Source organism: Lepidothrix coronata, unplaced genomic scaffold, assembly GCF_001604755.1.
Source record: "Lepidothrix coronata isolate B3197 unplaced genomic scaffold, Lepidothrix_coronata-1.0 Scaffold5, whole genome shotgun sequence".
NCBI classification, from domain to species: Eukaryota; Metazoa; Chordata; class Aves; order Passeriformes; family Pipridae; genus Lepidothrix; species Lepidothrix coronata.
The window spans coordinates 10,565,126-10,580,147 of NW_016690185.1; the positions used below are offsets into that span (position 1 = coordinate 10,565,126).

The 15,022-nt window shown below is 35.9% G+C and overlaps 1 protein-coding gene across 2 annotated transcripts in view; it reads left to right on the forward strand.

Moving 5' to 3' along the window:
• Positions 1-15,022, forward strand: part of LAMA2 (laminin subunit alpha 2) — a 275,996-nt gene that overhangs the window by 9,321 nt on the left and 251,653 nt on the right. The gene's annotated exons all lie outside the window — the stretch shown is intronic.

Here is a 15,022-nt window from a genome sequence, read left to right on the forward strand (position 1 = left end):
ATAGCAGGACTTACCTGACTAAGAAAAGAGGCCTTATCTTCAAGAAGTACAGAACAGGGAGTTCGCAAAACAGAGATGGTTAGACTTCCAGGGAGAACATATTCCCTGTACTTGTGCTATTTCTAAATTGTCAATTGGTTTAATTTCACAGTCATGTGGAAGATAGTAGAGTGTCTTTAAAGAAAATTGGCAAATATGCAGGAAAACCAGTTGGCAGTTTGAGGTGAAGTGGTCGGCCCATCTGTTTCTGATTTCTACACACATCAGGACACTTTTATTAACAAATTCCCTGCTGTTGTAGGTAACAAGGACATTGGCAATACCCTTGATGTTGCTAAGATACTTGTGCCAGGAGCATATTTTTGTGGGTTTTGACTTTTTTAGAAGACACTTTATATTTTTTAAATGGTGCTGGAATATTTTCTGTGACTTGCGGATGTGTGGAACTCAAGTGGACACAGAGTTAATATTCTGATAGAAATTTCTAATCTTAATAACTATGTTATTAAGATTTCCAATCTTAATAACTAATTTCTAATCTTAATAACTAATTGCCTGAGACTGCGGAGGATCATTGCAGTGTCCAGGTTATCCTTTCCAGGCATACATTTCTGAAAAAAAAGAAAGTAATTGAATGTCTTCAGAGCCTTGTAAGATGCAAGAGTTAGAATAACTGATTAAGCTATGTAGTTGATTTCTTTATGAAACAATTGCCATTCATCAGTTTTAAGTTCCTTAAGCTCTAATAGTGTCCAACTCTTTCACATCATCCTTTCATCTTGTCCCCTACTCTCCTTCTGTAGGAAGGAAGGAGTCTAAAAAATCGTGTTCTGACTCTACGAGGAAATCACTGCAGTCCCAGTTCTCCTGAAGTGTATTTCATTACTTTCTAGAATGTAAGATTTTAGTCTCATGGACTTTACTATTTCAGTGCCACATATAATACTTTGGGAAAGGGCATTTCTTAAATTATATAGAGAACTGAATAATAAAGGGAGAAGAATGCTTGACTTGCTCAGAAGCATTTTGAAAAGCATCTGCAAAGAGCAGGCAGCAATATTCTGCTGATGCTAAATTAATTATTTTGTAGTTCTGTGTTTTCCAAATATGACTCAAGTGGAGGATTTTGATCAGGTTTTGAATGATTTCTTAGTTAGTTGATTCACTTTAATACCCATGAGCAGAAATACACATGCCTGTGTGCACACTCGCAAACGTGTCATGTGTCCTTAATAGGAATAATACCAGGAAAAGGAAAGAATTGCAAAATGAGTGATTGCTTTTGCTTTCTCTACACAGGACTGTACAACTAAGTGGCTCTGTGGCAAAAGACAGACATGAGAACTAAAAAACTGTGACAAGATGAATGGGAGAGGTTTAAGTTGGGACTGAAAAAACCCAGGATAAGACTGAGGGTAGTGTGTTAAAAGTGCTGGTAGTCTGTGGGAAGAGCTTAAAAGGGAGGGAAAAAACCTTCTATCAGTGAAGGGAAATAGAATCTGTATGTGCACAGTTGTCACCAAATTATAAAAAAGATAATTAGGGAGGAAGATCCCCATGGAAAGTACCTCTTCACTCTTTGCTTTTATAGGTAGGACAGCTACAAATATCAAAAATAGCATATAACAAATTTCTGAAAGTAATATTTCAGAGCTGAGAAACCACATGTGAAATACGGTCTGTGATTCATAACTTTGTTACTGTGATTTATAATTCTTGCTTTTTAGAAATAATTGTTTTTATTTTAAAGCCTGAATTTTGGGTTGCACATTGCAATTTATAAATCTGCTGCTATGCTGTTATACATAATGGGAAATGTGAACTATAATTTGAATATTTGGGTAAAATTTGAAACCAGCTGAGGAAAAAATCTAATTGTTGATATTTCCATTTTGCCTGCATTAGCAAAGAGCATGTCGCAATAGGAGAGAGGGGAACAGACTTGGGAGAGGACTTGTGTGTATTTGGTGCCGACCCAGCTCACTTGTTAAGAAATTTACTTCAGACTAGCTCTATTAGGGACCATGGGCTGAATGTCCCTTAGCAGATAAAATGAATCATGTATGTCTAAGCATGTTCTTCTGGTTTGGTTCTTATCTGAAAGGAATCCAATTTGTGAGCTCCACAATATATTAATTATATGAGCAAAAGCATGCTAAATTGGGACAGTAGGAGATTGACGTCTAGACCATGCTTCTTTTCTGAGCTACAAAGCTAAGGTGGATGTACCCTCATAAGCTCTCTGTCTGAACTGAGTCTAGATTTTATGTTGAGCCTATCAGATTTTATGTTGAACCTATCAGATTTTGCACACACCAAAATGATGGTACTCCCCCATTTCTTAATGCAATATTGCTGACTTCAGTTGTGTGAGAAGGGAAGTTTGAGAGAGGAATACACTCTCCTATGAAGAGACCTTGTTTTTGGGACCTTGCTTGTCATTTGCTGCTTTTCTTTGCCAGTATGACTGTGCTGTGTTGATAGCTGTTCGAAGGAAACATTTTCAGCTGTCAGTTCCCTTGGTACACAACATTAGCCAGATCCCTTGAGGGAGCACAGATCTCTTGCAGAAAGGTTCATCACTTTTACAAAGCAGTAGAGTTCAACTGTTTGTTAGCCAAAGGTGACTTAAGTCAAGTGTGGCAAGTACTGTCTTGCAGAACACTGTTGAAGACATTGCCCAGATGTGTGTGCAGACTGAGACAGGCTACCCATTTGTAATATGTTTAATTTGAAGAATGGCTGTTTTTAATGGAACTTAATATGAACAATTAAGTTCTTACTTCCATCACCATTTCTCTGCCTACTTTTTGCCTTCTTCCCTCTCCTTTCTAGTGTTTGACTGAGGAGATGACAGAATGATTCCTAGGAAGGACTGGTTTGAAGTACTTTTGTAATCTCAGAAGTAAAGCCACGCTTTATGACTCACCATTTCTTTGTGTTTCTAGTTAGTGAGATATTGCCTGTGTTTCACCATCCCTTGCAAAGCGAGTCTGAAAGCACCTCTTACAGGAACTATATCAGAAGGAAAATTAAGTGGCAGACATGCACAAATTTTTACTCAGTCTGCATCTCTGTCTAATTAATATTTTTTCTTAAAGAAGAAACAACCAAGTTTTCGAGTCTTGACCATTTTGAAGTTGATGCATAAGTTTTGGATTCTGGAACAATCTTCCTGTTCTTTGGTTTCAAAAAACTAGTGGAACCCATTGTTTGGGTATTTTTCTATACAGTTGAACCCCACAAATAGGTTCATTTAAACTAATCCTTTCAGGATTGACTGAAGTCAATCTTACAGCCACAGTGAAGTATGAGGTAAATTGGATGATATTTCACACCAACATTGCTTCTTTTAATACACAATTGTAGTTTTGTTGTTTAAACATATAACAGTTCACCAAACAGTAGCTAAGGAATCAGAATGTGTTGGGCAACGCAGCCATATTAAAATAGCCTTTACACATTATTTGCATAGTAGTGTAGGAATATGCATTTCATTAGGAGCTATTTGGGTTTAATGTTATATTTTCTCTTCTTTGGAATATCAAATACATTTTGCAGTGGGAAAAAAAATTACAGCTGGTTCTCTGTTACAAATGGAGTAACTTCTGATATCAAATATCAGAATAGCTGAAGGAATGAAGAGAAAGTTAATGATACCATTTAGTCTTGGGATGTAAGAAGCAGTTTAGTAAAATTAAGTGCCAGTTGGTCTTCATATGTTAAATTTGTATATATGTGCAAACATTTTTGTTTAGGTTTTCAATTAATGTTTTCTTTCTCTCTTTTACTAATAATTATGGACTTCAAATGCTTTCAAAACAGCTTTTTTAAAGATAAGGTTTAAAGCTTCTGTTTGTTCCCAAACCAGAAAGTAGTTTAGCAGAAATGAAATTTAATCCACTCTTGGACTTTTCACCGTCAAATGTCAATTGGCTTTGTCCATCTTCAAAAATGTTTTTCTAAAGAGAGAAATGGGAAAAAAAAAGCAAAGAATTTTGAGACTGTAATGCTGCAATTCCCTGATTGCTGCTCTCCCCATTGCCCTCATCATTGCAAACATCCTTTTACCGTCACTGGTGAAAGGGAGATGTTTCTGTTGTTCTTGTTCTTGTTCTGGCACTAGCACTTGTATTGCCATGGAGCAAGCCAGATGTACCTTGATACTGAAAACTATGTCTTGTCTTGTTTTTTGGGGTTAGGTTTCTGCCAGATCAATTCTCCAATTTGGCTTACTGTGTGAGGTTTTAATTCCAGCCTGGGGGGGAGGCAGGAATGCATTTCTGGAGCTAGTGGGGAAACAGTTCCTCTCCTTTCTGAGCAGTTGGCATTCTGTGTTGGCTTGAACTGACTGTAAAACCTCAAAGCATGCAATAGTGATCTATGAGTCTGTGCCTGCAACATAGAACTGTCATCCTCAGTATTTGTTCCTAGTATTTCTTGCACATGAATAATTCTGTTTTGAAGTAATATAAATATTTGAGAATTCAGAACATTAATTATCCCCCTCCCCCAAAAAATTAATCTTTAAGTCCAGTTCCCTGGCTCAGTTACACCTAAGTGGTAAGGAACTAAGGAACTGTTGAAGTGACAGCCCAAAAGAGATGCAATCAAAACCATGCAAATAAGACTCTGGAATGAACTAAAAAAAAAAATAAGAGGAAAGAAATATGTTCTTTTTTGTTAAAGTCCACAGCCAATTTTTAGACATGTGTCTGGATGCTAGTTGTAATACTGATTTTTTAAATTTTATTTCTTTTTTTTTTGTTGCCTTCATAGACTTGAATCTGAACATTTTAGTAATTCCCTTTATTTTTTAGTTTTGCTATTTGCTGATAATGCATTAACTACATATTGATAGAATGAAACAAATAACATCCTTCTGATTTTATTTTAAGTTATTATTTAATTTTTAGGGGTTTTATATTATTAACTAATATCTAATTTTTAAATTATTATTTTTAAAGCCAAACTATTGCACTTGAAGCCAGTTTATAATGAAAGTGTTTGAAAAACTCAAAAACAAAACCAAGAAAACAAACAGCACATAAGTGTATCAGTGAGGATTTATAACAAACATACCAACATAATTATTTGTCATCATGAAAACAAATAAAACTGTAGTAAATACTCTGACATTACCATAAACATTTTTAAGAACTACCTGTTTTATATACTATATGCAAATATACTTTGTATTATATAGCTTTCCACCTGGATTTTTATTTGTGGGAAGGAAGAATATATGCACGTTGGTAACAGATGTTACCCAGGACTCTGTTCTTGTCTCAGAATAAAGTTTTCCACACTGATATCACTCACACAAAAGCAGAAAGAAAAACAAATGACCTTTTCCCTCAGTTAAGGGTCAAGAGTGCACGTCTGTGCCACCCATAACTGCAGAAGACCCTGCTGCATTAAGCTTTTAGATGTTCTAACAAACAAATGTTAGTGAAGATACTCATGCTGACTTTCCCACAGCATCAAAAAGGAAAGTTTTTCATGAGTGGTGCAATAATACATGGAGGGAGTACTTTCCAATGCATTCTGAAATGCTAAGAAGCCATTATTGTACTGAAAGATGAGCTGTAATACCCACCATATAAAGTGCTGTAAGCTAGGATGAGTGGTTGTATTAAAAAGAAATCTCTACAGGATTATTTTGCCCAATTTTTTTATGCTCCCCACTAAATCAGACCATAACTTTATTGCTTTGTGGTTATCAGAAAGAATTCTAAGTGAGCAAATCCTTTCAGCTTCAGTTCATATTGTACAGTGACAATGATTTATGAAAAGTTTTTCCAAAATCTTTTTGTTTCTGATGTTACTTGCCTTACATTTTCCCTGGGTAACTACAATAAATATACCTACCACTTTTCTAATTCTGACTTTAAGCAAGAGAGCTATTCACCTTTGATATTGGTCCAAAGTACTCTCTTATAATTTTGAATCCATTGACACATACGTTCTGACATGAATATGAGGTTGTGTTCTGTTTTTGTACTGTTAGCAGTTTTGATTCTAAAGAAAATTACAGTGCCTGGGAGAACGGGAGCATGACAAAATGATGGGTTCTTAGGATTCTCAGTCTTGAACAGATTTTGTTATTCATTTTGAAGAAATATGTTGTCATTGAGTAGGTTATGACGATAAAAACTTACTTGAAAAAATGAGTTTTGCAGCTGACAGTGGTGGTTGTAAAATAGTGCTTTGGTTGTGCTACGCTAACTCATAACCAAGAGAACCATCAGAAAAATGCCCAGTTTCACAAATACATTCCTCCTAGATCAAATAAATATGTAGATACTAGTGGTCCTTATATGTTTAAAGTATTAGAATTAGGACGAATTACAAATATATAGGAAATAACTTGACACTGCTGACCACGGAAGCTCACCTAAATCACTTAGAAAGTAGTTTATCAATTGTGTAGTTTAGACAGTCACTGAAAACAGTCATAAATGTAGCTCTTTTTTTTTATTTGCACTAATGTCGACTAAGTGACAAAAGCAGTTCGGAGAATGACGTCTGTTGGATCTCTCCAAGTACAAAATATGGAAAACCAGAGACTTGGTGTGTTCTTAAACAGAACATAAAACATGGTGAGGATAAACTTTCCACTTGGTTGTGAGTCCTAATGTATCATGACTAGTAATTATACATAAGTAAATTCTGACTGTAAAAGGGGGCTATGAGACAGAAATATGTAAAATCACTCATAAATCACTTTCTATATTCCCTATATTCCCTGCTATGCCATACAGCAACACATCCACATCCAAAGCAGTTCTCAGGATATTTTAAAAAAATATTAAAAACTAAAAGCAAAAATGCCAACTGAACACACATACACATTTTTGATCTGGAAATCTGTTTTAGAATCTAATCTCTTTTACATTTTCTTCTTTCCTTGTATATGTCTTTGAAATGTCCAAACTTTAGTGACATGAGACAGGTTCGTATTAGTGCCAGCATATATTTTTAAAGAGGTCTTAACCACTATCATGTTTATCTAAAGAAATTAGGCATGACATCTATGAAGATACAGCAAAGAAATATTCTGAAAGGAAAACTCTGTATTTTTTTATTTGAACTACTTTATTCATGTTTTCATTGTTCAAGTTGCTCGTATTGCCCAATATTTCGAGATTGAGATGGAGAGAACATTGTGTCATGTTCAGAGAATGGGTGTGAATTAGTACATACCTATTTCATATTCAGATCAATGATATTAACGTTGAACAGCTTACAATCAAAATGAAACCAAAATCCCTGTTCCTCAAGATATGATACCTCTAAGCATACATTATATATGGTGAATAACGTACTTTTACAGAAAACTCAAAGTAAAAGCTTGTGAAGTTTTCAGCAGGAAATGTTAAAGGTTTAAATGTTGATAATGCAGAAGATGCTCTCTGCCAACAATACAACAGTTTGAGATGTTTGTTTGTATCCCTCTCCACAAGGTGGGTAACAGATGTCGCCTCATTAAATAACAAGTATTTATTTATATATTTTTTAGCACTCTCTAGAAAAGTTAGAAACCATAACATTGAAAAAGATCTTTAATTTCACATTGAAAAAGTTAATGCAGCATGAACTTGCTGACTGTTGTACAAAAAGGAAATTCAAAGAACTTTCACAAGATCCCTCACAGGGTCCTGAGGGAATTGGCTGATGTAGTTGCTAAGCCACTCTTCGTCATATTTGAAAAGCCTTGGCACACAGGTGAAGTCCCCAGTGACTTGAGAAAAGCAAATATCACACCAATTTTTAAAAAAGGTATTAAAGAGGACCCTGGGAACTACCAAACAGTCAGCCTCTAGTGTAGGAGTCCCTGCTTAAGACCAGAGGGTTGGACTAGGTCTTCATAGGACCCTTCCAACCCAAACCATTCTACAATTCTATAAGAAAAGTGAGTGTTCTTTAGGAAAAGCAGTTTATTATGTGCTATTCCTGTATCTGACTAAGTAGTTTTATCTATGTTAAAATTAATATTTTCATTATGAAATTAAAATGTAAAGACTTGGTATGAGTATGTGAGAGGACACTGCATGGAAACATCACTGAAGGAAATATGGAGACTTCACCCTGAGTTCTCTCAGTGCTACTGGACCAGGCTGAGCATCAGTTCTTGGATCAAGAAAAAAAAAAAAAAGAAAAAATTATTTTTTTGTGCTTTAGCACCAAAATAGAAGAACAACCTTTTCTGTCCTACTCTTCTATTGTCTGTATTTTAAGAAGAAGGTTTGAATATTGGCATTTTCATCAACTTTCCTTTTCTCACCGTACTCCTTCTCCGTGGAAAGAAGTTATTAGCTTTAGGAAATAAAGAGAAAAGCAACTGCTCTCTGCTATTATCTGAAAGCACTGTGAAAAGAGATTATTAACTTCAACCTCAATTCAGGTATACACCAGGCCAATGATGAGCAGCAAAAATAGTCAGTAGAAAGCAGCTATTCTTTTTGAGGCCTTCACAAACAACTGAACAGTGGGTAATGGAGAAAACCAACTGAGAAAATTACAAAGTACAAAGCTGATACTGACAGAAACTTTACAGGTACTGATTCCTTCCATTTGGCTTAATGTGTCTCAGATATTCAACAGCTGGACAACTTGAGAGCTTTACAGTTTGACATTGTATAAAGTGCACTCTTTTACTAGACTTTGCTCTCTTTTTTTTTTTTAATGACAGGAGTCATAATCATGACATGAGCGAAAGTTGAGAAATATTAATAAATGATGTATTTTTATCAAGAAGAAAGACGTTCTCAAAGGAACTTGTACGTCTCTAGCAGTTACATACAGGGAAGGGTGAAAGCTGAGCTTGTTCTAAGTTGAAGTATTTTTATACTTTTTTCAAAATCCGTGTTCTGCGGGTATTAACTGAAAGGGACTGAGCGTTGTACATGAGTGAATTTTTGTGTAGTTAAAAAAGATGAATTTCTACCTGAAGCAGCTTGGTTTGGAGCTACCTTAGAGCTTTTCAAGGTTTGCTGTGATAAAATCTTTCTCTCTTTTTTTTCCCATGAAGTGCTGTGGACATCTTAATTTGCATGACATTCATAGCTTGAACTTTTTGTAGCTACAATTTTTCTGAGACAGATGCCCTCCTAGAATTGCTTGTAACACTGGAAAAAAAACTATATTGGACTCAAGTGTTTCTTTCAGCCCAAATTCCCCATCTGGTAGCAGCGTTTCAGTTGGAAGCGGCTCAGATGAACAGGAGCAACATTATCATTAGAAGGCAAACTGCAGCACAGCGGAGAGATGGTCAGCTCTCTAAACTGATATTACTGAAATCCTGCTAAGCATATTTTTTTCCTACGCCATGCCATTATTCTCAATTTCAGAATTTCTAAATGTGAACAGAATATTTGAAACCATGACCACTATCTCTCAGGACAGTGATAAAAAAACCAAATGCTAGATTGTCTTTTGAGGAATTTAGAGAGCTGCTCCATTTCTAAATAAGGCTTTTTCTTGGTCTGAGTTGGATGTGAGACTAAAATGAGAAGTTTAGTTGTTTTTAAACAACCAATTGTATAAAAATCCTTGCATCAAAACTGCCTACTCTCTGTGGTACATACTAGACCCAAACAATAATCCATAACAGTAACTGTGAATTGAAATATTACTGACCACATATATTGGCCTATGAGAACACAAGGAGCTGTTTCTCAAACTCACAAAATCTTTCCTTCAGTTCATTAGTAGTTGGATTTGATCTGTTTCATGTCTTAAGCCTTTAGGAGAGACTATTCCAAAATGAAAAACAGTGCAAATGTGGTATTTAAGATGTATGATGTCTACCATATTCAGTCATTTCTTATACTTGAGTGTAAAGATAGAAGTTAATGATCAAAGAACACTTTTGCATTGAGAATCTGTTTAGATCTGTGATTCCTGATTGTTGGTCATGCAAGGTATTAAAAGTTACTGAATCTGGTAGCCTGATGGATGCAAGGCTTCTATGGCTCTGTCTTCACGTACAGACTGTAGCAAGGCAGAGCTCATAATCCTGAGAGAGTGAAACACATGCATGGCTGCACAGAGCAACGTAAACAGACCACAGTGCCCTATCAGCACCCACATGAACACAATCGCAGCACAGCCTGCCTCACCCTCTTCTTCCTCTCCAGCTGATCAGGATTAAAGTCTACTAGGCTCATATCTATCTCTGGATGCATACACAACATGCAGTGCTTCAGGAGGCAGCCTTAGATAATCTTTTCACGATCTTGGAGATTTGCGGCCCCACTCAAGTTGCTGGTACTCAGGCCTCTTCTGCTTGTTGGCTAGTTGAGCATGAAGTTAAATCTTATTCACAAATATCCAGTAAAAAGGGGGAGCCTACCTAAATGGAAGATACTAAGAAGCAGGATTTAATGAGAAAATAGGACAGATTTCAGTGATCAAGGTCAGGCTTAATATGCTGACCACCTAGCTATATACAGTCAACCAGTTCCTTTTATCTCTTTTTCCCTCTATCTTACACTTGTTCTTTCCTGAGCCACCTTAGTCCTTCTATTTCTCCACCTCTATTCCCTTCCCTAAATGTTCCATATTAAGTTTTGTCCATTTACACAATCCCCTTCACACATCCCATAATAAATTCTGCATAGACTTCCCCCCCCTTCTCTTAAAGGGGTGACCCCTCCCTGTAGCAAATAACCTCCACTAACCTGCAGGGTGTTCTGAGATGGCCTTGTCAGTTCAGAGATAGCCTTGACTCATCTGAATGGATTTCACATTGGGACAAGGGGTATCTGCAGTGCTTTTGCTGCCCCTACCAGCACTTTTAAACGACTGGTTAAATATATCTGTGGGCTGTTTAAGGCCACATGCCTTAACATTATTTATACCAGCGTGTAAGAAAACAAGCCCTTGCCCAAGTTGTGCATTCTTCTTGATGGAAGAATACCATGTGTACTTGACCACTGAACCACAATAATGATCAACAACGTAACTACAGTAAATAAGCAGATACAGAGTTTATACCAGATTGTTCATGGAAGCCTCCATTAGAGCTAATACATTCTTCTGTTGAGAAAATGAAATGGAAATACTTCTGTAGAATTGTGTGGTACTGAATTTTTTCTCTGATGATATTCGACTTACATGAATGCTTTCTAACTGAAGGATTTATTTTTTAAATAGAAGTGCAGGTGGGAGTCAGACACAATGAGATTTCCTGCTTCACTAGATAACCCTATGCAGATTAATGATTCACTTCAGCTCTATCTGAATAATATTAGTATAGCAAATTATCCTGTATAGTAGGATGCACTTTTCTATGTCTTATGAGGCATTCACAAGAAGATACAGCGCTATAACTTATGAAATTGTTCCTACTATGTGTTTCATAGATCTCACTGCCGAGACAATTACTATGGAAAATGAGACCCAAGGCTCATTTTGTTTCTTATCTTGAGGATTATGTTGTATATAATTTGGGAAAGGTTTAAGGGACTATTTAGACTATTTCCCTCCTGCTCCCATGATTATACTATGGTCACATGAGCAGAACAAGTTAAAAAAAGCACCAGCTACACTTCAGCCACTGTGTTAATGGTCTATTGCATGCCACCTGGCAGCTTGGTATTGCTCCATTTTCACATTTGTATCAGCAAAGTTCATTTTTTAGGTTACATTGCACTTGTGCTCTAAGATTGTACAGTTACTATATCCATTGACATGTGTCAGTCTATTGATGCTATTTGAAAAATAAACCAGGCGTGCTCCATCGATTACCCTACGGGGGTGGTATCTCAGTGTTATGATGTACTGGGAAACGTGGCTTCAGAATGCTGAAAAATTTCACTTTTTTTTGATTGTGGAAACAAATGCAGCAAAACTCAGTGAAACATTAGACTTTATTAGTATTAATATTGTCATGCCACTGAGCACTTGCTGATTGCATTAAAGTAACCAGAACACCATTTGCTAAGCAAGTCCACAATAAGAGTTACTCTCGTAAAGGACAGTTTCCCAGCTGATTGGAAAGTTAAGTGTTGCTTCCATTACATTGACTTGCTTTGAGAGTAATCATACAGCTGCCATTAATTTTAGTCTGTTTTTTCTGCACTAATTTTCACTGTCAACTTGCTTAGAAAGCAAACATGGAATACACCTTGTTTGCTACCTGCATCACTGTGGTGAGCTGGTAGTGCCTAGTGTAGCTGTCTAAGCTGGGACAACTGTCTTCTTGATTCTTGCTAAAGCTCTACATGTCTAGCTGTCCCCAAAAGGAAAAGTGTTTCTAAGAAAGGTAGATTAGCATTCTGTGTTGTCTTCAGCCTAGCCTTAGAGAGATCAGGAATAATATCAACCAGGACATGTTTTTATGCATGTGCTTGTCCATCTTCCCTTCTCTGCAATTAGCATTAACAGTCTACCAACATTTAAAAACATTGGTCCTTAGTCCAGCTCTGTTTCTCTACCGGGGAAATAATTTGTATTACACAATACAGTCTTGCAGTTCTACTTGTGAGGAGAGACTTGAAAGAGAAAAGAGAAGGTTTCTTATGTCAGTGGGTTGTAGATAGCTTGGTGCTGTTGCAGAAGCCACTACAGGAATATTCAGAGGCTGAAGTGGTAGTAGTCTGGATCAGGTTGAAAACTGTAATTGAGTAATAGTTAAAACCAGCTTTTCATGTGTATTCTTTTATTTACATTAAGAAGGTTCTTTTTTCCCTGTCAAATTTAGATTAACAGAAATAATATCCACCCCACTATGACCTGCAATATGCTGTTTCCTCTCCACTGCTTTTTTAATAAAATTTTGTTGCAGTTTCATTTACAAAGTGTGCTAAAAATAATGAGAGCCAAAGGTATATAATAAATTTCAATCAAGCAGTACACTATATCAGAAGGTAAGAAACAAGACTTCAAACAAATCTTCAGCAGAATATACAGGAAATGTTATCGAAAGAGGGTTCTAATTTGAAAAGTGACTGTAGAAAATTTCACTCTCTCACACAGCCTAGTATTTCAAAGCAAGCAAACAATAAAAGACTTCCTGTTGATTACATCTCTTGGCCCCACAGAGCCAATGCATCCAAGATGTTTGTAGAGCTAAATGTTTTTGGCAGTATTTAACAATGAGTCTTTCATGAAGTTTTGCATATTTTAGGACTTCCACGAAGGAAGCTATATATACACACCTATAATTATGAATTTATTGTGAGATATGCTGTAAATCACAGATCTTCCATGGTAGAAGCCCTAGCAATGTGTTTAACCTCAGTTGTTATGCATTCTACATTTAGTCTTATTATGATAACTTGAGGTAAATCACTTATGTAAAATTAAAAAGAAAAAGTATTTAGAAGTACTCTAGAATGAAATTTCTATTCTCTAATTAGGTCATTTCTAAGAGCTTAACTGGTGAGGAGCAGTTTGGAGAAGTTTGTTAATGTTGTATTTGTCTCTCTTTATTGTAAACAGTATTAGTGACACTGATCCAGGATAGTTATGATTAGAGTTATTTGTGGCCACAATGGAATATAACTATAGAAGGGTTTGAGAGAGGAAAAGGCATTTGTGAAACAGGGGACAAATGATTGTATGATTCCTGTTGAAACAGCAGAATGATACATAGGTTTCTCCTTGTCTCTGCAATGCTTATTCTATGCTATTGAAGAAAAATATTGAGATACTCCTTCATGAATGCAGAGTTACACATGTGTTCTTCAGAGTGAAATAAATACAGCCTCACTCACTTCTTATTCCCAGTGAAAAACTTTGGTTGTTAGGGATTTGTTTTCCTGACTGAAGCTATTGTGAATCTTACCATGTACTCAGCACCTGCACGGAAGGCAGGAATGATAATTGGAGATAAATATTTTCTTTGCTTCCATCATCAAGTGTACTGCAGTATTTGTAGTACTCTGCCACTTAACATATTTTCTATTTTACAGTAATTCTAGCTGGTTGTTAATAAAAATCAATTTGAATCTTCTTACTATTTCTTTTATCAATTACTGTAGGATCTTCTTTCGGTGGCTTTATTGATTGTCTAAGCATTCACAAGAGATTTTGTGTGGACTAAGTCTGTATCTTGCAGCTTTCTTGCAGTGACTATCTGATACAGAAAGCATTAAGTATTAAATCAACACCTTTCTCTCCACGATATCCTCTGGCATCCTCATGTGCAGACTCAGCAGTGCATCTTAGAAATATTAACTTGCTATGTGTTCTTTATTAATGGAAATAAATAACTTTTTCTTGGCTTCAGTTCTACCTCTGTGTAGCTGTTACTAGGTTAAAAGCAAACCAAACCAAACCCGCATCACTAATGTATGTCATTCTGCAATTGCAAATGTATTTGTGGTTTGCATTCCAGCAACCTTGTAACAGAAATAAACCTTGATAAATCAATTGAATAGCAGGTGAAATGGACTATAATGAGCATTGATTATATGTTTACATTCTGTTTGTAGTGATATTTGATGTGTCTCCGTCCTATAAATCTTATTTATGGTCACAGTGCTGAGCTGTGTGATTGAAACAAGAGCATTTTGTAGAATGACTTCAGCATGATGTGATTACCTTTCAATAGCTTAAAACTATGGGGTTTTTTAACTGAGATAGAGTTGTAACAGAGTTTGGCAACTCTTAAACATGGTGGAAAGTATATGTCTATACATACAGAAATGAAAATAATCTCACTTCTACAAGTTGAAAATACTCCAAACTTTCCAAACATTTTGCTGAAATGGCAGCTTAGCAATTACCTGCTAAGCTATGTGTAATTTAGAGTGCTTTCTAATTCTATTTTCAAAGTCTCTATTTGCCTAATGCAACTAATATTTTTTCAGAAATGTTAATGGAGAATTTAGTTGTATAGTTAGAGAGTGTCAATGTAGTCTGAGGCCATATTGCATTTCCAGCAGAAAAAAAGTCACAGATTTTCATATTTACTGTTTGGCAAATATTAAGTTCTTAGTTTGGCAAATATTAAGAAATTGGAATTGATTTATAATTATGTTCTTAAATGCATTTTAACAATTCTTCTGGG